This window comes from Cyprinus carpio, unplaced genomic scaffold (genome assembly GCF_018340385.1).
Source record: "Cyprinus carpio isolate SPL01 unplaced genomic scaffold, ASM1834038v1 S000006603, whole genome shotgun sequence".
Classification (NCBI taxonomy): Eukaryota; Metazoa; Chordata; class Actinopteri; order Cypriniformes; family Cyprinidae; genus Cyprinus; species Cyprinus carpio.
Window position 1 is genome coordinate 258,589 of NW_024879248.1, and position 25,889 is coordinate 284,477.

At 40.9% G+C, this 25,889-nt stretch overlaps 1 pseudogene; it reads right to left on the minus strand.

Moving 5' to 3' along the window:
* Positions 1 to 202: 202 nt before the first annotated feature.
* On the minus strand, positions 203 to 24,272 carry LOC109054791 (annotated as a pseudogene).
* Positions 24,273 to 25,889: the final 1,617 nt, after the last annotated feature.

Genomic DNA, 25,889 nt, shown 5'->3' on the forward strand with positions numbered 1-25,889 from the left:
CCAGTGCTGAGTTCACCATGGGCCAAACATCTGATTAAAACATCTCGACACATATGTGGCTGTAACCGACGCTTTTCAAAGAGTCTGATGATCTCCCATAGACACCTACCGTACATTCGTTGTGCGCTGAGAAGAGTAGCTTGTGGGACAGGAAAGTTGATTGGCAGTCATGTATTGGGGAGGGACGGTCTAGGGACCACTTTCAGTTGAGTGTTCCTCTGCAGTGTCTCCGTGCCACACAGGACCTGGGATTTTTTCGTGTCGTCAATGGGGAACTTGTAATCATATGTGATCTCCTCGTTCACACCAGATGGGCTGCTTGGAGTATATTACTATCTTCTTCTGGGACTCGATGAGTGATCACTTTGGCCGTAAGCAGTTGGGCCTGCGAGAGAGGATGCATGAAATTCACAATAAGAATAGCAGACACAAGTACCGGTGTTTCGTGAATACATGGCCTCCGATAGGATGTGTTGGACATTTGAGTGGTTTCATTTTCGGGTTCATGTTCGCATATGTGAGCTCATTTTCCTATTGCTGAGAGGAGATTATCACCAATTTTGTGTCACATACAAATTCCATTTGCAGCTGGAGGAAGAAAACACCACATAGCTTTTTGGCTTTTGTAAAACCGTTGTAAAGACCCGATAACAACATTAATCCAAAAAGTCTATCAGCAAAGAAAAATGATAAAATCCTGCCGCTGCAGGAAAGCCCATTAGATCGAGGACAAAAATCAGTAAAACATTGTCATTCATAACCAGATTTGACCAATAATGGAGTATCTGATGGGCCCGGGGTCAGTCGTGAAAAGACGTTCGAGACAGTTAAAGGACTTCCCTGAAAGCCTTAAAGCATGATTCTTTGGTAACACTTTATTTTAATGTGAACTTAACTAATATAATGACCAAATTAATTATGCATAATTACATGCAAGTAACCCTAAAACCAAATCCTAATCCTAATCTCTAAACATATAGTAAGTACATGTAGTTAATATAAATATTACTCAAGTATTTAAATGTATACTTACACCTGTAACAAGAAACTTTAAACATAACAATCTGTAACCATTCATCTGTTATCTTTTGTTCTAGTGGTCTTTATTGGTTTAATTGCTTGCACAAAAAATGTTGTTTGTTCTCTTATTTTTATAAGTGGATGTTTACATGCCTCCCTCTACTAATGTTTTAACAGGACACTAGGAAAACTACTAAAAAAACCTAATCCTTGCATGACCTTGGTTAACCATTGGGGGACCTATCCTCCTTCAGTTTAATGCAACTACTGATGGTGGGTTTATATTAAATGTGGGGCAGTTACTGACGCTGGGAAGTGGCAGAAGCAATATGTTTAATCAGACGTCATGTGGTATTTTTGAGATATCTGGATACATATGTGTCACTAGGATTGGGACGTACCGTGCAGCAGTGGTTAATAAACCGAGCCGAAGTTGCCACACTTGGTGGCGTCAGATGATAGTGTAATGATCGACCACGGAAATAGGTAGCCTGCTCCCGATGCCCTTCGTGGGCATATCGCTTCGCCGCCGATTATCACAGCCATCTACAAAATGGTTGCAGCGAAACACACAAATAAATCTAAATTTACATTTAGTCCATTTAGCAGGACAATTTTTATTCCAAAGTGACTTACCAATGAGACACAATGGAAGCAACCAAAATCAAACCAAAAGAGCAAAAAGATATGGCAAGTTGCTATGACAGGGGTCTCAGTTACTTAATGCAGTAACCCATAGCAAGGTTTTGTTTTTTATTATATTAGTAAATAACAAAGAAAACCTAGAATATACAAATGTAATAGAGCAAAGCTAGTGTTAGAGGCCCTTTTTGCTTTTGTTAACTGTATAATAAATAAAAGGAAAAAAGAAACGAATTACAAAAAGTTAGAGAAGCTAGTCATTAGTTTTTTTTTTTTTTTTTTTTTTTTTGTTGTTTTACAGAAAACCAAGCAGTTAGTAAAGTGAATAGAGTGGCAAGTCTAAAAGGGACAAAGGTTTTTTTTTTTTTTAAGAAACAAGCATGAGTAATGAAATAGAGTGTCTAGAGTCTAAAAGGACATGGTTTTTTTTTTTTTTTAAAAGAATAAATTAGAAGAAGAGTGCTAAGAGTTAAGGGTCAAATAAAGGATGGAAGAGATGTGTTTTAGCCGATTCTTGAAGCTGCTGGGATTGAGTTGGGCAGGTCATTCCACCAGGAGGGGAGACAGTTCATTTAAAAGTCAGTGAAAGTGAATTTTGTGCCTCTTTGGGATGGTACAAAAAGCGACGTTCCCCTTGAAGAACGCAAGCTTCTAGAGGCACATAAGTCTGAAGTTATGAATTTAGGTAAAGGGGGTGCAGAAAGCCAGTGGGTGGTTTTGTAGGCAAAACATCCAATGCCTTGAATTTGAATGCGAGCCAGCTATAGTCAGTGCAAATTGATAAACAGAGTTGTGACGTGTATTCTTTTTTAGGCTCAAAAAAGTAAAACTTGCTTGCCGCGTTCTGGATTAACTGTAAAGGTTTGAATAGAAAACTTGGCCTGGAAGGACCTGCCAAGAGAGCATTGCAATAGTCCAGCCTGGACAGAACAAGAGCTTGAACAAGGAGATACTGCCAATGAATTAACAAGTATGTGTTACCCACAGAGGAACCATACATCACTGCCTTGCAGAGATCATTTAATAGCTGGTAGTCATACCTGTCTGAACTCTGTCCCACATATTCAATGACCATCTCATCTGCAGCAATGGGTCCATGGCAAACAGGCCCCATTCGTGGATACGGCTGCGGCCAAACCCTCGCTTCTTCTTACGGAACTGCAGGCAGGAAGAATTACAAAGCATGAAGACATGGGAAACACCTACCGGATTGGCCATGTTAAAAGCAACAAAGATATAACTATTGTGAACAGTACCCCAATTTGGCCATATACCAGACTGAATAAACCACGATTATTCCAATATGTTGGTATATTTAATTCTTAATAAGACGATCCATGTATTTAAGTTTGGATTATGTACACACCTTTTCATCTTGTTTTACATTACTGCGCTAAAGTTTTGGGTCAGCAAGATTTTGGAATGTTTTTGAAAGAAGTCTCTTATGCTCACCAAGGCTGCATTTGTTTGATAAAATGCAAAAAAATAGTTAAAAACAGTAGTTGTAATTAAAAATAATGGTTTTCTATTTTGAATATATTTTAAAATATGTTTTTTTTTATCAGTCATTACTCCAGGCTTCATTGTCACACGCTCCTTCAGAAATCATTCTATATGCCAATTTGCTGCCTCAAGAAAACTTAATATGGTTATCAATGTTGAAAACAGTTGCCGCTTAATTTTTTGTGGAAACTGATCTTTTTTCTGCATTCTTTGATGAATAAAAAGTTCAAAATAACAGCATTATTAAAAAAAAATACAAATACTTTATAACTTTATGAATGTCTTTACTGTCACTTGTGATCAACTAAATGCTTCCTTGGTGAATAAAATGTAAGAAAAAAATCTTACAAGAAATCCCCAGGCTAGAGCATTCCTATCCGTCTAAACATTGTCCTATACACATACTGTGTATATAACTGTGATAAAAGGTATAATAAATCAACCAGACATGTCTGCCCTTTCCAAACACATGGCGTGCATTCATTCATTCTTTACTCAAAGAACATGCAATTAAGGAAGTCCAAAGAAGAACTGCTTTTTAAGGAACACCAGTTAACTTTGAACACATGAACTCAATCTCAAAGATCTTATCAAACCATGTCAATAGCCAGAACCTGATAAGGCTCATCCAGCCAGAGTCGCTGACACAGGAGTCGGTAGACTTTACAGAGCTGATTGGGGGTATGAATTACACTACAAAGAGACCTGCTGGTCATTGTGCCCACAGATGCACTACACGGGCACTGCACTTACATCAAACACTGAATGGAATGCTATGAATTACTACACTGAAAACAAGCTGAAGGGGGTTCACATGGAATTGAAGGAGTGGCGAGGTCAATGGGTTCAAGGTTGTGTGAATGAACTGAAGAACTTTACCTTCAGCTGGTTCAGTTTCAACAGGTCCGAGTCCATCACTGCTGGAGTGCCAATAGCACTGAGGAGACGCCGCTGCTCAGAGCGCCTTTCAGAGAGCTGACGATTCGAGCCCTATGACAGACAGAGAGAGAGAGAGATGCTCAGATGGATACAAACTACTGACCCAAACTGTCTGCCATGTTCATGCTAAACAAAGTAATTTAATTTCAGTAACACCACTACAGTATGTGCATTTAAACCTGACATCTACACAAAAAAACCAAACAAGACTCAAACACACATTTGAGTTATTAAAACTTAAAGTGAACCTACTGAGGTATCATATTCCCCAGCTTCCTGCACAGTCACTGGCTGGTCTAGCTCAAGGTAGACGTCTTTCTCCTTGCGGCTGATGGCATAGTAGCCTTCACTACGAGCACAGCCCGTGACATGCTGTCTTAGCTGCCCATCTGCGGTCTTCTTCTTCCGCCGAGGGTTGGGGATGTTGGTGAGTGCAGGCAAGAGGTTAAGGGAGCAAAACTTGGGAAAAAAGTACTTAGAAAGCAGCATCAATATGTAAATGAAGCCTTTTACTCTCTTACTTGTATGCACTTACACTTGCTGACTCTTTAAATTTGGTATTGATAATTCTGTTGGCTTCTGTATGACTAATAAAAGCACATGTTCGTTTGTATAAAATGTTTTTTTGTTATTAGGTGGATTTTAGGATCACATGTTCGTTTGTATAAAGTGTTGTCATTGAGCCAGTCGGGTGGGTGTGGTCATTTGGGGCCAGCGGGGATTGGGCATGATCATCCTGCAACAGTTTCTCGTAGGTGCTCTTCAGGAGCCTCATATCTTCCTGGTCCAGGCCAGAGTTCCAGATGTCATACAGGATGGTCATCTGCTCAAACTCGCTACGGTTCTTGTAAGAGGGCTGTGGTACGGGAGCTGGGGTGGGCACGTGTTTGGACCGTCGCTGGGTCGAGGGGGTCAAGCCTGCTTCCTGCAGGAAAAGTCGTTCGCTCTTTCGAACCTCTTCCTTTTCAAACTCCAGCGATCTCTCCAGACCAAAGTCAGAGTCTCCCGATTCAGAGCTGGAGCTGGAAAGCTCACCAGACTCCAACTGTTCCACATCCACATCTTCTTCATATTCCTGACAATAAAGTATGGTTGGAAAATGTTAGGAAACAGACAAAATGTACACAAAATGCAGACCAAATGGTACTGTTGGGCAAACAACCCTATTACCCAACAATGCAGAACTGTTGAAAGCAGTTTAAGTTCTGTGGGTTTGTACGACAAACTGTTATATCGCAACAACCTGAAACATCCCAGCACGTTAAAAATTGTTTTGCAACATTTTTCAGGGGTAAAAAACTACATTAACAATGCAAGGTACCCCTGAACTACTATATAGATCCATTGAGATATATCTATATATATATATATAAATAAAAATAAATAATCTAAGATGTTGCAATACAAGGACCAATGCTAGAGAAAGATGATGATTTAAAAGTGATTTAAAGTTAGTCAAGAACAATTAAAAAAAAAAATTGTTACATTGAAAGCTATTAACAAAACAATTACAGTTTAGGGGCATTAGACTACTGTTCAAATGTTTGGGATGAGTAAGTTTAAAAAAAAAAAAAGATATTAATAATACTATACTACTAATACTACAAGGATGCACTAAATTGTTTGACAGTTAAGACATTTATAATGTTACGTTTTTGAACTATTGGTTTTTTTCTCTTAAATCAAAGAATCCTAAAAACAAATTGTATCACAGTTTCCACATAAATATTAAACAGCACAAGTGTTTTCAACCCTGTAATAACATGAAATGTTTCTTAAACACTAAATCAGTATTTTTAGCATGATCTTTGAAGGATCATGTGACACTGGCTGTTTGGTTCAGTTAGAATGAAATCATTCTGATTGATATAAAATAATTATTGTGGTGGTGTTGTTGTTTTGTGTTGTTAGTTAGTAGCTTAAGTTTCGGTTTTGGTTTTGTTATTTTTATATGTATTCACCACAAATATACAGAGTTTCTCACTGTATGTACACAATATTCTGCAACCATTGCTTCTTTTTTTTTTGTTTAAAAGAGCAGACTTATCATTTCTCTTTTTAGGTCCTAGTTAGGAGACGGCGAGCACATGAAGCTTTGCGCCATGCTGCTTACATTTATCAAGCAGTAAAATCACAGTAAACCACCGCGGTCAAAACAAGCCATCTGTGCATGAGCGTTTTGAGTTGGGGATTGTTGGGAGTTTTTTCTGCTCCACTTCACAGTCAATGAGTGGAAGGAGAATTTTAGAAAAACATGACAGCTATGACATTTCAATTCTACAAAAACAACAGCTCGTTCCATGTGTCATTCATCATTATGTAAATTCTACGTCATCACACATGCACAATACTTTCAGGTTTTGGACTGCATCTTATCGCGTGTTTACATGTCCTCTCGAAGGAATTAGAAAACTTCTACACCACCCATCCCACTTCAAACAAAATTCCATTCAGATTCAGTCGGATCGCTTGAGGTGTTTACATGAAGGCATTTCAGTCCAATTGAGCCATCAATTTGATTACTAACAGATTATTTGGTTGCATTTAAATGTAGCCACTGAAGACTAAGTAGAAAGCAGTTATTTTAAATTTTAAGATTTCACAATATTAGTAGTTTTGATCACATCGAGACTTGATGAACATAAGATACTTTTTTTTAAAAACAAAATTTTACCCTAAACTTTTCAACAGTAGTGTGTATATTACATCAGTGTTTACATTTACATTTAGTCATTTAGCAGACGCTTTTATCCAAATGACTTACAATTGGGGAATACATAAAGCGATTCTTCTTAAAGAGGCAAACAGACACAGGAAGTGCTCGTAATACCACGTTTCAGACATTGTTCAAATAAGTACAAGCTTGAAAGGGAAGGAATTAATAAGTGTAGTAAAGTAAACGTCGAAAGAGATGTGTTTTCAGCTGTGGCTTGAAAACTGTCAGGGATGCAGCATTCCTGAGAGGGGTGGGAAGATCATTCCACCAGCCAGGAATGATGAACGAGAACGTTCTGGAAAGTGATTCTGAGCCTCTCTGTGATGGTACTACATGTTTCGCAACTACAGCCCTTGTGAACTCACCTCCCAAAAATCTTTAGATGCCTCCCTATTCAACAATCTAAGAAGCTGAGGAATCAGGGGTTTATCTTACACATTCTGGTAGGTTGTTTCCCCTCATCTTATATCCTACAACAAATTATAATATATACATATAGAGAGAGGATATATGAGAATATCTATTTGAGTTATACACATTCTGTTAGGTTGTTTTTCGTTTTTTTGTATACTACTAATTTGAGTAAGAGTGTTAAACGAAATTGCTGATTTTTAAAAGAATCTTTTTTTAAATGACAATCACAATCAGTAAGAAAATTCTATAGTCACCCCATTGGACTATATTTTTGTCTCTGTTCTACTGGCAATAAATGCAACACAATCACAACCAACAACGTCACTTTGTTCATGCTTTATCACTACATATTGAGAAGTAGTAGCTTGTAAGTGGAAATTTCTCACAAAATCCTTATACGACAATTACTGTAATTGATGCTTATGGGTGAATTCTCTTGCAACAAGCTCTTTAATGAGAACCAGACAGAAACACAAACCTCTAACTTCCGTTTCCTCTGCTTCTTGATCTGTTTCTCCTTCTGTTTCTTAGAGATTTCCAGTTCCTCGTTTTCTTTGTCCTTCCTACTTCTCTTCTTGCTCTTCCCTTTCCCCCTCTCTTCCATCTCCATCTCTTTGCTAATCGATCCTCTCCTCTTGTGTTGTGGGCCGAGGGTCTTGGTCTGCGTCTCAGCTGTGTCCCTGGCGTCGCACAGCAGGCCCATCCCGGAAAAGTCCTCGTATAGCTCTGGAGCCTCTCCTCTTGCGGCTAGAGCATCCCCGATGACCTCTTCGGGGGCTTCCTGAACACCATGCTGGTTGAGGTCGGCAGGGAGCAGGACCGTGGGGTCCTGTTTCGTTCTCTTTTGTGGAGACGTGAGGTGCGGAGGAGCAGGAGCAGTTTTAGAATAGTTGTGCTCCTGCAGGACGAACAGACCCTCTGGATCCGGGAGTGGTTGGCGTGGGTGCGGGGCGAAGAAGTCTCCCTCTTCTTCCTCCAGCTTGTGCTCCTCTGCCTCATCGGAGGTCTCTGTTTCTTCCGAGTCGATATCTGCCTCCGGGTCCATCTTCAGTGCCACATCAGCCAGCACAGATAGATCAGGTTTGGGGGCAGAGGCCAGCTGCAGCAGGCTGGACACTCCCAGCTGCTCCCTGAGCTTCAGCCGCTGCTCCAGCTCCTCTTCATCCTCCTCCTCTTCCTCCAGAGCGGGATGCAGGTGAGGGGAGGAAGCCGACTGGCTGAGTGTCCGAGTGCGACCACGTGCGCGACCCTTCTGCGTGGTTGGAGTAGGGATGGGGTCCTCGTAGGCCACTTTGACCAAGGAGGCATGGTCCAGTGGAAGGTTCTGGACAGTGAGGCAGACGGGCGTTGGGGGCGTTCTGGGAGAGTCTTTGCCACGTTTGGAGGAGTTTTTGGCTGTGGGAGTTTGTGGGGATGGAGGGAGACCTGGACTCTTTTTGGGCTCATCAGGCCGCAGGGAACGCACCGGTGGAGGGACGGTAAGAACGGCAGAAGGGGAAGCAGGGGAGGTCAGGGCGTTACTCTCATTAGGACGAGAAGCAAACGGTAGGAGCATCGGGGTGGGCTTGGAGGCGCCGGCTGAGGCAGCTGCTGTGGGTGTGCTTACGGGAGAAGAGGAAGTAGGAATATCTGAAGCTTGTGAGACAGGAGTGGGAGATAGAGAGGGAGCAGAAGGTGACAGAATGGAGGGCTTGAACTCGCTCTCTTCCACGGAGAAAGAAACAGTCTTGCGCCGTTTCTTGAGTGGGGGAAGGAGGAGAATGGGTGAAGGAGGACGGGGATACGGAGAAGATGGAGGCACAGCTGTAGCCGTTTTCTCTTCTTCTGGTAGTGAAAGAAAGAATAAAGTGAACTTCACACTTTTGAAAATAAATTTCAGGAATATTAAAACATCATTTACTCTGCCTAACGTTGTTCCAAACCTGTATGACTGACTATCTTCTGTGGAACACAAAAGAAGATAATCTGAAGAATGAAGCCAACCAAACGAAACTGTTTGGTTCAAAATATCTTTTGTGTTCAGAAGAATAAAGATAGTCAAACAGGTTTGTAACGACATGAGGGTGAGTAAAAGAAACAATTTTCACTGTTAGGCAGACTATCCCTTCTTTTTTGGTTTGTTTTTGTAAAAAGTGATCTTTAACTAACCTTGTTTGATCTCTGCAGCAGTCACTGATGATTGGTCAGGACTTGCTTTGTCCCTGTAAGAAACAGACATAATGCATGTCAATGTATCTGTGAAGACACATTTTTATCTCAGTATCAGTTCTCAAAGAGGGACGTACCCATCATCCTTTTCTGCATCTATAGCTGCCACACTGTCCATTGTAGACTCATCCATTGTGTCCAATGATTCATTCTCAACGGCCTGTTCACCGTCCTCTTCATCTTCCTCATCGGAGGAAGAGGATGATGCTGAGGATGATGATGATGATGAGCTCTCGGAAGAGGAGGAAGAAATGCTTTCGTCATCACTGTCTGCACTAAGGGCTTCATCTGAGAAGCATGAGAAATAGAGAAAAGAGTTAAGGCCCGTTCACACAAAGCACGATAACTATAAAGATAACGATAAAGATATTGTGCTAAAAATCGTTCTCAGTATTAAAGAATAGCAGAGTCCACACTACAGATAAAAATAAAGACGATATCGTTGGAATCACTTTCAGAATGATTTTTTTTTCAGCTGATGATCGATAAAAACATTGGCACCCAATCAGAATCAATCCTGCTATCACAAGCTTGAGAATTTAAAGCGACAGACGCGTGTGCGCTTAGAATTAAACAGACGATATCGTTTGTTGGTGTGGATGCTAATATTGTTATCTTTATAGTTTTCGTTCTTGGTGTGAATGGGGCTTTAAATTGCAAAACACACAGACCCACAAGATATGATTGCATAGACACATAAAAGCCCAAAATAAAGTGCACATAGCAACAACAGCCCAAATTAATGAGCTTGGTACAAAAGACAAAACAAGACAGCTGCATACCTTCTGAATCATCCACTTTGTCACTGTCTTCATCCTCCTCCTAAAAAAATAAAAAAAAAATAAAAAAAAAAATGATGAATTACCAGTTCCAGCAATAACATGCTTGAACTCATCTGCTGACAGTTGTGAAAATTTCCCCAAAGCATTTGAAGAAAAAAGAAATGCTGCCATCTAGCCATTATTCAATGAAACAACAACAACTAAGTATAAGATATTTTTTTCATATTTTCAAAATTAATTTCTGGGTGAGTCTGTGAAACATAGAGATACCATCCTAGTAGTTTTGTGCACTCACGAACGTCATGTAGTGTGGCCATATTTTAGTTTTCCAAAAAGAGGTCAGTGGGTGTAGCGGGGCAGGGCGGGGGGCTGGGGTGTGGTTGGTTGGTTAAAGTAATGCTCAAAGTAGTGCAATGACCATATCCCAAATATCAAAACTGAAAATGTAATTTCCATATCTAAAATACATATTTTACAGGTCACTGTTATTCATATTGATCAAACACAGCTAAAACACTTCTTACCAGTGGTCCTCCTTCACAAAACTTAATATCTAGCACAGTTTAGGGGGAAGCATATTGATCATAAACACAGCTAAATGCTTCCTACCAGTGGCCTTCCTTCACAAAACTTAAAAAAAAAAACTCCCGGTTTAGGGGGAAGTCGTGGCCTAGTGGTTAGAGAGATTGACTCCTAACCCTAAGATTGTGGGTTCCCGGGCCAGCAATACCACGACTGATGTGCCCTTGAGCAAGGCACCAAACCCCCAACTGCTCCCCGGGCGCCGCAGCATAAATGGCTGCCCACTGCTCCGGGTGTGTGTTCACAGTGTGTGTGTGCACTTTGGATGGGTTAAATGCAGAGCACGATTTCTGAGTATGGGTCACCATACTTGGCTGTATATCATGTCATGTCACTTTCACGTCAGTTTTATCATAGGCAGAATACAAAATGACAGCCATAATTGTAAATAAACCAACCTTCTCTGAGGAGGAACCATCTGATGTTTCTTCTCCCTCACTGTCCAGGTCATATGGTTTGCGTGCCTTTGCTCTGCTTCTTCTCCTGGCTGCTCTTCTCTCTGCCACACGCCTCTCTTCTGTTCTTCCTGCAGCAGTGTCGGCAGATTTGCCCTGATATGAGTCTGAGATAAAAAGAGAGTAGAGAGCAATTAGAATTTACAGTAAGTCATTAATCCAGCTCTAAACCACAGCATTAGAGACATACCCTCATCTTCCTCATCGGGTGGAGTGGAAGGCCTGGCTCTCTTCAGCTCACCACCCTCCACAAGTTCCTGAGGCTCCTTCCTCTTCACCTGAACAACATATTCCTCATTAGTAACATCACGAGATTATTTCAAATCATGGTAATAAAGTGTGCCAGTCTTATCAATGTACTTCATTTAAAATATTTCAATTTCTGTTATAATTTCTTCAAGGTCAACCAAACTTTTACTTTGATGGTTTGTTGTGAAATGTGTATTTGATGGTAGCTATTCTCTCAAATGAAGCGACTCTCAGAACAGCTCTGGAGATGAAGATGAAGTTGTTTGTGTCCACGTCCTCATATAATAAGACACAGATAGCGTTACATGTGTTTGAGTTTGTGTATTAGACAGAATCCCAACATTCATATTTCTGCTGTGGGTCAGGCTGTTAGATCAACCCACTGAGTAAAAATCTTTACGACCAATTTGAAAGCTCCACCTGATGATCACTAGAGGGTGAAATGTGACAATCACATGTGAACGTAAGAAATTTATTTTAAATGTTTAATAGGTGGTAAAATAACTCAAGCACCTTAAAAGAAGGCAAACGCAGGCCCCCCGCAGGGAGAAACCCTCCATGCCTCCACTCTTGGGCCCAGTCTACCAGAGACATGAGTGGCTCCCGAGGTCGGTTGCTGGTCTTCTCGTCCTTCTTGTCCTCCTCGCGCACCACTGCAACTCCCCGCATGGCTGTCTGGAATGGCTGAGAAAATGAGAGCAAGATGTGGTAACAGTTCATGAACACCGAGAGGCTTTCACAAAAAACATATGCAACCCTGGCCCACAAAACCAGTCATAGTAGCACAGGTATATTTGTAGCAATAACCAACAATACAACAAGTATGGGTTAACCATGATTGATTTTTTTTTTATGCCAAAAGTCATTAGGATATTAAGTAAAGATCATGTTCCATGAAAATATTTTGTAAACTTCCTACCATAATTATATCAAAACTTAATTTATGATTAGTAATGTGTATTGCTAAGGACTTCATTTGGACAACTTTAAATGTGATTTTCTCAATATTTAGATTTTTTGCACCCTCAGATTTCAGGGTTTCAAATAGTTGTATCTCAGCCAAATATTGTTGTATCCTAAAAAACCATACACCAATGGAAAGCTTATTTATTCAGCTTTCTCAATTTCAGAAATGACCCTTATGACTGGTTTTGTGGTCCATGGTCACATCTAGAAAACTCTCTGATGTTACCTTGGCTTTCTGTTCCTTGCGGTCCCACCACTCGTCGAAGGTGCCAAAGGCGATGTTCTCCACCATCTTTTGCGGTTCAGGTCCCTCTGCATGGATGTTCTTCATCTCCTCGATCAAAGCTGCCAGTACCTGCTGCACTACGGCCTCGTAGGGGTTGTGGCCCATTATGGCCATCTGGTCACCCGCCGCTCCGTACAGCTCTCGTCTACGCCAGGCACTGTGCCAAAGCCAGGCGGAGGATAGTGGGAAGGAAAACTGTTGGGGCAGTAGGTGAGGAGGCCAGGGACTGTGGGGAGGCGGGATGGTGTGATGGTGTGGAAAGTTGTGCGGCGTGAGGGTCCGGGTAGGCGTATGGTAAGTGAGGAGGGATGTAGCGGTGGTCCTGGTCATAGTGGGTGGCAACATTCCCATCTTGGTCCATGTATGGGTGGTGTGGGTGGTGCGGCGGAGGGGGTATTGAATGGAGGTGAAATGACGGGGGATATCAGAGGCGGGCGGGACTTCTCCATGGGGGTGCCGTAGAGCTGTTTGGAGGCGGCCATTCGCATTTGGTGGAGGCGGACTGAGCATGTGGGTCTGCATCTGGAATGACATGGGTGCTCCTCCGCAGTACTGGCTCATGAGTCTCCATGGAGCTGGCGTAGTCGTACATGTGATGAGGCAGCGGAGGAGGGTACTCTGGGTGCAGCTCCATGTGAGGAAGCGGAGGTGGTATGCCAGGGGGGGTGGCGGGGGCTGCAGGGAGAAGCCGGGCAGAGGTGGGGGTGGGAGGTGGGGAGGGTAAGACGGGATGGGCGGAGGTGGCATGGTGGCGCTGAGTGCTGGCTGGTGTCCGGGGCGGGACTCGCAGAGGGGTCTGGGGTTTGGGAGGGGAGAGGCAGATTGCGAGGAGGTGGCCGGTGAGGGAGGATGAAGAGGCAGCAGGATGGGGGGTCCACTGTGGTGATGGCACTGTCATCTTCATCGGATATTTCCATATCCTCCCCGAGGACGTGAGGAGAAGGCTGGAGAGGAGAGAGTGTGAAGAATTAGTTCAAGTCAAGTCGAGCTTTATTGTCATTCCGCTACATGTGTGTGGACATACAGTGGAACGAAATGTCGTGCCTCACCGGGACAAGGGGTGCTACCCCCCACAAATACAGACATACAACAACGAATTAAACAGTATAACCTATACAAACAAACTAACCTACTGACAGATTTTGCTTCTAAATATACTATATATAAAAGTTTACCTACACATAAGCTAAAAAATACAAACTATACAAATGCTAAACTTAAACACTGTACCTATATACAACTAACCTACTGACAGATTTTGAATATGCATATCCTACATATAAATAATTACCTATACATAGACTGAAAAAGAAAAATATATTGACTAAACGAATGCTTCACATAATACTGTACATGTGCAAAGAGAAACATCGTAAGTCAAGCAGCTGGCTTGGGAACAGAGCAAGATGATATGTAGTGCACGAGCACGTAAACATATTTGAGTATTATGTGGGATTATGTACAAACAGCAGTGAGTGTGAAAAGTGTCTAAAAAATACATGTTAAACACAATGGGGGAAGGGGGGGGATTTTCAAGCAAGAAACAAATATAGTGGTGCACCGAAACTGAGAAATATTACTCTCACACTAAAGAAAGGAGCATGCCCAAGCCTACCAGAGCATGAAAAAAGAGCAAAAGCATGTTTCACTTCTGTTAACTTACTGGATCATTTACATCATGTCAGAATTTTATAATTTTATAAAACTAAAGTTTATAAAAATAAAATGTGACTTCAACTGTGATAGTTCACCAAAAATAAAAATTCCTCCATTTACTCACCCTTATTGCAGTCCAAAACCATAAGAAAATGGTTTGTCTTTGGAATGCAATGAAGATGTTTTTTGAATATCAACCTTAAGCAAATGAATTGGATTTCACTGAAAGTAACTTAATTTGTTTCAAAGATAAATGAAAGTCTTATGGGTCTGGAACCATATGAAAGTTAGAAAATGACTTGAAGCAACTTAAGCAAATATTCTATAAAGCAATAGGTTGTGAGAGGGTCTTCTGTGTCACACCGCGTCCCAAACGACTTAAAAAATCATAATAAACCACAAAGTTAACAAAACGATGCCACTCCACTGTAGTGATTACGAGCCAGCTGCATTAAAATGATTTGTTAATTTGTTGAAAGAATAAATGTAATTGTTCCACTGGTTTGATAACCATAAACATTTACCCGCCCATATATAAAAAAAATTTCAACTCTGTTAGTTTATTTTTTTTTTTTAAGTAAATAAGTTATGTGACTATTCACAAGCTTTTAATTATGGTATAAATGCTTGGAAAATAATATGTAAACGTTTTAATCGCAATAAGCTTTGGGCTTTGTTACTTTTTATTATACACACAAAGCCTCAGCCTTCTGTCAATTTTGAGATAAAATAGAAAACAATACATGTTTTTACAATCTTTAATTTGTAGTGAGATCTTCTCCTCCTTTCATGCGGCATGTGAATCAATTATATTTTCCTGTTTAATATTTGCAGCAGCACGAAATAAAAACGAATAAATATTTGAGTTCACGTTAAAAAAAAAAAAAACAGAACAATTTAAGACAAACGAGTGTCTCGTGAAATAAATCAATTTGAGTTACAAAAAATCGTCAGTAAGGCCTATTGCTGTTTTTCGTGTTAATGTGAAGAAATGACCAGGAGCACATACTTTTTTTTTTAAATAATTTTTTTTGGCGGAGTATACAGGTGTAATATATTCACTTTTACTTCAACAATGTAACGATTTTTTATTATTGTAATTTTTGATTTTTATTTCCTAAAATATTATGACGCTAATCTTATTTTTTGTATTTTTTTTTTTTGAGAAGGATAAACTGATCAAAAATGCTCAACTCGCTGTCTTGCGCTGGCCCGCTTTGTAGGCCATTTAAAAACAAACAAACTTTGAATTTACAAACATAAAATGTTCCCATCATATTTCTGATTAAAATGAATAAAGACTCGAAATGAAATAGGACCCCACTTTTTGCATTAAAAACCGCACTAAACTATTATAATGGCTGCAACAGCAGCTGTGTAAATGAGGACAGTGACACGGGCTCGGGTCGGACTCGGCAGATTGTAATGTGTTTTTAAACCAAATATTCATGCTTAATTAATCTGGTTCTAATCTGAAATTAATCTGTAAACTTTTTTAAATGCTATTAATTGTTCACGCTCATTTTTAAAATAGAAATGTCCTAGGCTCCTACAGCCTTGTTGAGCCGTTGAAAATCGACGAACTGTTATGTGATTTAATAAGTGCCGTCATCCGGTTTGGTTATATTTGATATATGTTTCAGCAATCAAAACAACCATCAATTGGCTTGGGTTACGGTATTAGACTATTCTCTAATAAATTTTAAACAGTTTGGTATCATACAGATTGAAAGCCTGAATAGTCTCTCGCTCCCTCTGTCTCTTTTTATGGGTGTGTGTTTATGTGTGCGTGAGTGCGTGGGTGCATGCGCGGTTTGGGTGCGATTTTCTACTACTAATCGAATAATACCCAGCGATTATCGAATATTGCTTAAAATGCACATCCCTAATAATATATATATATATATATATATATATATATAGAGAGAGAGAGAGAGAGAGAGAGAGAAATATCATTAATGATACACATCATATTTTGGGTGAACTAACCCTTAATACTGCACATATTAAGCACATAATACTGTTTTATATACAACAATTAACAATTTATTACCAATAATGGATCGCAGTTCAGTTCTGATGGGTCATGAATGGCAGGAAAAACAAAGCTAATGCAAATAAACACCAACTAACCATATAAATAATAGTGCATAGTTTATAACAGCAAAATAAATAGGCACATCATCTTTAAAAGAGGATGAGAGGCAATGCCTCCCTTAGAGTTTGTTGCTGAGCACTGCCACAGAAATTAATAATGAGTCTCAGGACTCTGAACATCTCAGAGCATTTTGTAATTTATCATTAATATATTCACTTTAATTTTTTTTTTTTTGTGAATGGCCGAGACTTCTGATTAATTGGATGCTATTTGCTGGTTGAGTCTTGAGGTTTCGAATATTGTTTTCTGGTGTTTTATAATGGTTTCCAAGCATAACAGTCATTTTATGAATACTCTTCAAATTCAACATCAAGTATTTAAGTTTATATTTTTAAATGTCTGGTGTACACTACCAGTCTCCAGGTTAACGATGTCCCAGACACCAACATTTTGAACAACTGATAAATGAACAAATCACTCTTGTATTCAGAATGGAGATTGCAAGGTGTGAATTGCTTTTTTTTTTTTTTTTTTTGGTAGTACTGCAGCAAAACATGATTAAACCACATGCACTGCGTGATGTGTGCTTTTGGGATCTGATAGTGTCCAGACCTGGAAATGGTGGCCCATGACACCAGAATCAACAAGCAAATTACAAATGATAGCACACCTAGTCCTATTTTTCAAAAAATAAGGTGAATAATAACCAACATGTAACAAGCAGGTCTCACCTGTGCCTCTCCATTGTAGGTGGTGTGGGTGGTGTGGAGCCCCTGTGTGTGTCAGAGGTTGTGTGCTCCTCCTGAGGGTGCGGCATTTGGCCCTGAAGAGACTCTGACGAACCAACTGTGCGTATTGGGAGTGGAAGAGGCCACCTCTGGAGGTGTTTTCCTGCCTTCACCCACTCCACCCCCTTGCCTTTTGCCCCTGCGGCGGCCGTGCAATCTTTCTCTCCTCTCCTCCTCTGATGGGCTCCCTCCGTCTCTCCTTGGTCCTCTTGTTAACTCGCGTCCTTCCCCCATTCTCCTCTTTGGAGTTTCTTTCCCCCACATGTCTGCATTCTCGCCTGTTTTTTCCCCTCTCTCTGGTCCTCCTCCTTCTCATCGTCCTCATCTCTGAGTCGCAGGAAAGCGAAAACTTGGGCTTTTTTGTTCCTTCAGCAACATCTCAATACGCGAGTCCCCCAAGCTGCTGCTGTGTGTGCATGAACGGCCAGTCTCTCATTGTTGGGAGTCACACTCTCGGGAACGAGTCACGCCCTTGTGTGTGGAGGAGGCGGGAGATAGGATGCTGTCGAGAAGGGGAGTGGTGAGGCATGGAGGTGGAGGATGGAGAGGTGGAGGATGTGCGGGATTGAGACGTTAGGAGCCCCCCGGCGAGGAGGTCGGAGGTGTCCGGAGGTGGATGGGGCGGGGTGCTAGGAAAGCGTTTGGGTTTGGTCCACTGTTTCTTCTCGGATGGGACTGTCCTGACCAAAAATCAGAGAGCCAAAGCTTTCACCACAGGCGGCGGCGAGACAGAGGCTGGCGGGAGGCGGAGGAGGTGGAGGTGGTTGTCGCCAGGGGCTGTGTTGAGAATGAGCACGGTAGTCATATCCTGCTCTCTCCCATCCCCAAAACCCCTCTCGCCTGCACCTGCTGATGACGGGAAACCGGCGAGGCGCTAGCCGGGAGGATGAAGGTGTGTCGTAGGGGGACAGGTCTTTAGACTGACGAGTTTTCCTCCATAGAGGCGGTGGCAGAGGGAGGGGAGAGGCTATTGACGAGTGTTGGCTGGAGTCTGGAAAGTGGCCTCCATAACGGATCGAGCTGTTATAGTCTCCTTCTCTGTCTCGCTCCCACTCCCGTCTCTGCTGCTCCTCCGCCGGCTCGACCCACCTCCGCCGCTGCTGTGGTGGTGTGGGGAGTGATGGTGGTTCCGATGCCTACCGTGATCTCCTGAGCGGGAGCCTGAGCTGTCGCGCCGGTAGCCCCTGCCGTCCCTGTCCTCCCGCGATCAGCTGATGCGAGTGATGTGAATGGTAGGATTTGGCTGTGGACGAGGAGTTTGTTTCCTGTTGGTAGTGGTAAGAGGACCGTCTGGAGCTTATCCCGCCTCCATAGCGCCCTCCTGAGTCTCTCTCCGATCCCTGTGTCCCCTTTCTCTTTCTCTATCTCTGTCGGACAGTGGTGGTGGCTCAAACTGAGGCCCCGGAGGTGGCATGGGTGGATGCAGCGCATGTGCATCCCTGAACCTCCAACACTGGGATACGGAAAGGGAGGTTCATTAGGTCTGAAGGGCACAGAAGGAGGATATCCCGGCCGTCCCCTGTGGAACATGGAAGGTTCTGGGCGGGAGTGGAGCCGCAGGTCCCTCGCGGAAAGTGAGGGGGCTTAAATCCTGATGATGAGGAAGACTGCTGAAGAGGAGCAGGAGGAAGATGGAAGCATATCCTGCTGGGGGATAACTTTGAGGCCAAGCAGAAGCCACTGTGCCTGGAAAGAAAAGGATATTTTCTCAAATCTCTAAAGAAACTGAATCCAAGTAACTTTCTAATCAAGGTTACGTTATTCTGAAACCAACCTGCCCACAGAGTATCCCGAGTCTTGGGAGAAAGGGGTTCTGTGAGCGCAGGGGTGTAAGGTGCCACTCTGTGAAGCAGAGGAACCCGGCGTATAAGCTCCCCTAGAGAGGTTGGAGGGTGTCTAGACGCTGGTCTGCAACCATGTCCACAGAACAGGGGTGGTGCTGCGGGGATTCAGAGGGGCAGCAGGAGCTGCCATCTGATCTGTGGAGAGCCTCCGCCCGGATATCAGACGACCTTGCACAAGAAAAAACGGAAATATCAGTGGAACCTACTACCAAAGATAAAAAAAATAATTAGTTATACATAAATACCAGCTTTTTTTTTTTGTACCACTGGCATTTTGCCGATATTGCATATATATGATTTCCATATTTCTAGGAGGCTTCATGCATCTGTTTTAACAATTACTTAAATTCTATCAGTGTAAAATTTTATGAACCTTTAAACACTAACGAATCTAATCTAAAATTTATATTTCTCGATTCAGTATTAGGTTGCTTAGTGTTTTGCTCATTTACATTACCATACAAAGATTTCTCTTTCAAAAAAAACTTGCGCTTTTGAAATTTCTATTCAAAGAAACCTGAAAAAAAAAAAAATGAATCAGGGTTTCCACAAACGGCATCGAAAGCACAAACTGTATTCAAAATGTACTGTTATAAATAACAAAGTAGGAAAAACACTTATTTTCCTTAAATTGCAAATTAACATTTCACGGCATTACTCTTTTACTGTATCTCTAATCAAACAGGAACTTGTCTATAAAAAGCTTCTTTCAAAAAAAAAAAAAAAAAAAAAAAAAAAAAAAAAAATCGCACAGAGCCGGACAGTAGATGATAGCTGGCAAGTGTATTTTTTTTGTTTTTAAAGTGCTAGCCTTAATATTTAGTAATATGTATGAGCTATTGGCCATGAAAATAATTATCTTTATCAGCATCATCACTTCTTTATAAAAGGATTGTTCACCAAAAATGAAAATTGGCTACAAGATTTTACTCATCACCCGCAGCATCCCTAGGCATACATTAGATTCGAATATCAGGCAGAGCAGAGTGGGAGTTAAAACCTGTTTGTTCCAGTCTGTTTCCAGTCTGTATAAGTGCTGAATGCTGCCCCTGCCTCTGGAATCCAGATAAAAGCAAGACCCCTGGTGCTGTGTGGAGTAGTTTTTATGATGGATATGGATGCTTTTTTATCTGGATTCAGAAACAGGGCACCATTTGTTCAAAGTGCAATTATACAGACTGGAACAAACAGGACAATGTCGAATATAACTCTGAATGTGTGTTCTCGTCTGAAAGAGGGAATATCAGACATGCCTAGGATGCCTTGGGCGCTGAGTAAAATCTTGGACTAATTTTTATTTTGGCTGAACGATCCCCTTAAAACTGCTGCATTTCTACCAGCAAATATAGTAAATACTGAACAGGACCCGCCGGAAAATAAAAAGTCCCCTGAACTGTGATCAGCCACCTTAAGCTGAATATTTAGGAACATAGCATTTAAAATCCCTTTGTCTCAAATCAAGACAAAAAAAAAGTCTTACAGCATGACCAATAAAATCCACTATTGTTTTATTACAAGGGTATGTATACACACTGATCACTTGAGGGAAACATTATTTAAAGCGATCCAAAAAGTCCTCCAGCTAAGTGAGGGAAACAAAATATCATAATGTTGGTACACAAGTAAAAAAAAAAGGCTAATTAATATTGAGTTAAAAGCTGAAATCTCAGTGCCAGCAGCCACCTTCTACAGACACAACATGTCGTCTGCATTTGGGGAAATCTAATGCACTGAGAGGCGAGATGGCTATTTGTCTTTCAGACATTTTTTGGTCCACTTGTGGTCAAGATAATAATACGGACCAGGGTATTTGAGAGTGACTGTAATGTGTAGCATAGACTACAAGACAGCTCGATCCAAGGAAGGCCATTGCTCTTCAAGGATGCCAAGAAATGTTGGCTGGTAACCGCACACACTTATAGGAAAGCAAAGCATTCTTTCCAGTGTGGCTGAGCTAAGGTTTGTTTGTGTACTCACCGTGTCTGGCTGAGTCGGGGCTGGGGGCTGAAATTTCTCTGTGAGGGCTTTGCCTCCAGTCGGGACTGTCTGAGGGGTGTATGAGCCACTCACTATTAAGTCATAGTACTTCATCCTCTGTTGGCCTAGAAAACACACACAACATAAATTCAACTACAGTGTGGTGCATTTATTTCCATCATGCAATGCTGGACATTCCCACTTTTCAATATCACTATGCTCCATATTTTCAAGAAATTAAGAGATGGAAGGATATAAACAAGCAAGGTTCTAAAGTGAATTTTGACATTTCGTTGCAAGCAGGGATGCAAACATATTAAATTTTTTGCAAAGCAACAGAAGGCAAGAATCCTGCACTGGTCTCTTCATGTAGCCACTGGTGCTCTTTGGATAATTGAAGGTAAATATGAAATTGGAGAGATGAAATACTCCAAGGCACTCGTATAATAAAGATAAAAAGCCATTAATTAACTGGGCTAAGTCATTAAAATTGTTGAAAGTGTAGATCTATGTGTTTCAGCTACACAGCCTTCTTCAGGATATTACAATTTTATTCTGTATTATCTAAATAAACGTATAATAAATACCTAAACTAAAATCAAACATTTTAAATGCTACAAATGAATAACGTTAATGATGAAACACTGATACTCCTTTAGAGATTTTCTAAAGATTACATTTAATAATGTTATTAAATTATTTATGGTTTTAAAGATTCATTTTTAATGAGAGTTAGATGAAGGCAAAAGTCGTTTAAAATTACACCGGGGGGGAAAGACAAGCAATCAGGAATAAATAAAAAAAGACGTCTCTTGGGATCACCAAGGCAGCATTTATTTGATTAATAATATGACTAATACTGTGAGACATACTTACAATTTATTTCTGTGATTGTCAAGCTGAATTTTCAGCAGCCAGTACGCCAGTCTTCAGTGTTACATAATCTTTCATTGTAATATGCTGCTTTGGTGCTCAAGAAACATTTTAAATGATCAGCAACATTGAAAACAGCTGTGCTGCATTATATTTCTGTGGAAACCATGATAGACTTTTTTCAGGATTATTTGATTAACTGAAAGATCAGAAGAACAATTTATTTGAAATAAAATCTTTTCTAACATTAACCCAAAATCTTTACTGGACTTGTGAACAATTTAATGCATCCTTGTTAATAAAAGCATTTTTTTCCAAAACAAACCAAAAAATAAATCCTTGACCCTGAACTTCTGAACAGCAGTGTATGTAGAAGCACATACCTCAAAATATTAATGATCAGAAACAATCAAGAGAGAAGCACACCTTTGATATCTAGCTGGACGTGGACAATGTGTCCATGACAGAAGTATTGTGCAGGTGTTTGACGGTGTCTTTGGCCCCTCTAGTGCTGGTGAAGAGGACACGGGCCAAGCCCAAATGCTTCCGAGTCTTGGGATGAAACAGAATCTCCATCTCCTCAACCTCACCAAACTTGGCGCACATCTCTGCCAGGAACGGCTCTTTGATGTTATCATTCAACCTGCAAACGTCACTTCCTTAAGTGGTATGGGACCTACGTAATACTCGTCCAACTATGAAGAACAAGCAGAAAATAAAGAAAAGGGTTTGCACGTACAGTAAAAAAACAAAAAGTGCTTACCAGAAAATCATAATAAATTAAAAACCATAATAAAAGAGAGGCATACCTTAAACTTGGGCACTGGCAGCGACAGCTCTGTGTGTCTAGACCAGATTCTGCGGGGTCTTGGATCACGCAAGTCCCCCACAGGCGGGAATCCTGAATCCTAAAAACCAGCAGAACACACAGACTTTACATGAGTATGCACTTATGTGTGGACGTATGCATTCCTCGTGTATTATTACGTATGTCCATACCTGTACACTAAAATGAATCCCATCATATCTGTAGATTTTCTGAGTAACCCGTCGGAGAGCAGGGTCTTGTACTAGCTTATAGCTCTTCCACTGCAGACTGAGAGTTCGCTGAGTGTCCGCCCCACTGTCCGGATCCATGCTATCACTGCAGGGAAGGAGACCAGAATGAGATGTTGTGCAGGGGCTCACAGCACTCAGCGGCTCGTGTTGAAGTCGCAGTGAGAAAAGCTCTTCACTTATAGCTCATTCGTTTCACCAAGCAACCAATCTGACACTGTCCACATGCAAAAGAGCACCAAACACTATAATCTTGAAAACCTCACACTGTAAGCATCAAAACAATAACAGCAAACAATCTGACAAACGCAGATCCACAATTAAAGTTTCACTTTGCATATAAAAACACACACAGAGAGGTCTCTATTTAGGGTTGTCGTCTCTTTTTTAAGACCCTGACTAATATTTTGTAGTCAATCTGTTAAACTGATTCTACGTCCCTTATATTAGAGTTAGACAAATATGCTATATTCAACTTAAAATGTCACATTTATCACACGCAATAAAGCGTGGGAAATAACAGCACGGCTCCCCGCTGTGTTTTACGGAGTAATAAACGAAATGCACTACAGTTTTTGTATAATACAGTTCCATCTGACACATCAGCTAGCAGCAGCAACAACAAGCTAACATAAACACTGAGGCTGCTAGCTGCTCACAGCGCGAGCTAGCTGAAGTTCAACTTCAAAATGATGTGACAGTGGAGTGCAGGGCAAATGCCAATTACTTCTAGCAAACGAAATCAAACCAATTTCCAAAACTAGAAAGTAATATTACTACACAGTGTACCAAAAGCCTCACGTAGCGGAGCGCGGGTCTTGAGGAGGATTGCCCGCTTCGGCAGACGCTAGCTCGCTACAGCTAGGCCTGCATCGGCGAAGAAAACACACAAGCCTCAGTGAAAAACTAGCTCCGTTTGAAGTATGCGCCCTAAATCTAGTCTAAACCGGCGCCGCTTGTATTCCGGTGCTATATCGAAGCGGCGTGCGTCTTTAAATTCCAGCAGAAGATGAAATGTACTAAAAGAATAACATAATACAGTGAGCGGCCATCGCGTAACTAACCTGAGAGCCTCGCCTGCTCGCCATCAGTCACTAGAAATACTAACCGTTGCATTGGCACTCGCACTTTCCACATAATTCCCGGCTATGTGCCTCTGCTATGCAATATTTGACCAATAACGTTCAAATAGATTGTGGGTATCTGTTCTCATAAAAATTAAAATTGTAATATACATCCACATTAAACTATTTCTTGCCTTTACCTTCTCAGAACAGCTCAAAATATTTTTGACCGATGTGAGCGTGACTTCTTTATGGCGAATCTGCATTTTCGAGTCTTTTTTACGTCATCGAAGTGCGTACTTGATATAGCTGCGTGTACTTGAAAGGTTCTTTTCTATTCATAAATATAGCTACCCATTTGTTGAGTGCGTAAACAATTGCACTGGACAATTTATATAATCGTTTACTCTATTAACGGAAAAACAACACATTTAGAAGAAGGGTGCATACAAATTGATGTGCTGTCTCTTGCTGCAGAACCAAACAATTTCCTGTCCTCAACCACTACGACAACCGATAATTTGGGATAATTGGGGGGTGTTTGAGTATAACACGACGAGCTGCAAATAACGTTAAACATACAAAAAAAAATCATGCAACATGTCACTTCGTGTGTTCTAAATAACTCGTATAATCGCATTATAAATAACTTAATCAAAGAAAACACTTCAAATGACAATAAAACATCACTATGAGATAATAAAGGTTGCCCTGCAGCATTTTTGCCCCCGTGGACCTCCTGCGCGGCATTATGAGAATAATAATGGCATTGTCCCATCCTATTGTTAGACGATATTGGTGCATGCGGTTCAGATACGGAGACAGTGGTGTGCAATCTACCTGCTACAAGCGCACAACAGTTCGACGAAATATCCGAGCTTTCCGATCGACATTTATAAGGCATTATTATTCAATTACATTTTATCACTATCTTTAAGTTGTTTTGTATTTTTGAATTGGCATGTCATTCAACAGATGTCAGAAACCTCTTTCTATCGTTAGTGGACCGAGCAGGGTGGTGCTGCCTACCACCTCACTACAGGTAAATTAAACAAAAATTTATTGATAGTTATGTTCACTTCTTCTAAATACTACCATTGAAGTTGACCTTTTTGCAATTAATAAGTGCGACATAAGTGAGGTGATATAATGGTAGTAGGTATAATCTCTTTCTTTTACCTGTTGTTTGTTGGCTCCTGTTTTTTTTTCCCATGCCAATGTTCACAACAACAACCCAAGAGGCTCCTGGGGTACAGGTTGGAGGTCTGAGGGTTCACACCTTCCAAAATCAAGACCTGAACTGTTGGTGTTGTGGTCTCACCTTCTCAAGTTCCCCTTAATTCAAAGGACAGACAATCAATGTTTCTAGGACCGGACTGATTAAAATAAACTTTGACATTTTAGGGACACACAGTCATGTTATACTTTTATAACCATCCTGGTCCTCTATAGACCAAGTGCACTGAGTCAACTGGGATGAGCTGCAGCTCAAGCTCACCATCATAAATTTTTGTCACTTCAATGACAAGTCCTATTATTGAAAACTATAAATAATTACAATGTGAAAATGTTGTGCCATTAAATCGTTTAAAGTAGTTATTTTCTCTTACAATTGAATATTTAAAATATGAATAGGTTTAAAATAATGGATCTTTTGACTGTTTTTTATATTTTATTTTTAATTTTGTTGTCATATTTTATAAATTTTTTAATATTAGTTTTTTATTCACTTTTTATTTTTTAAAAACTTATTTTAGTAGATTCACGTTAA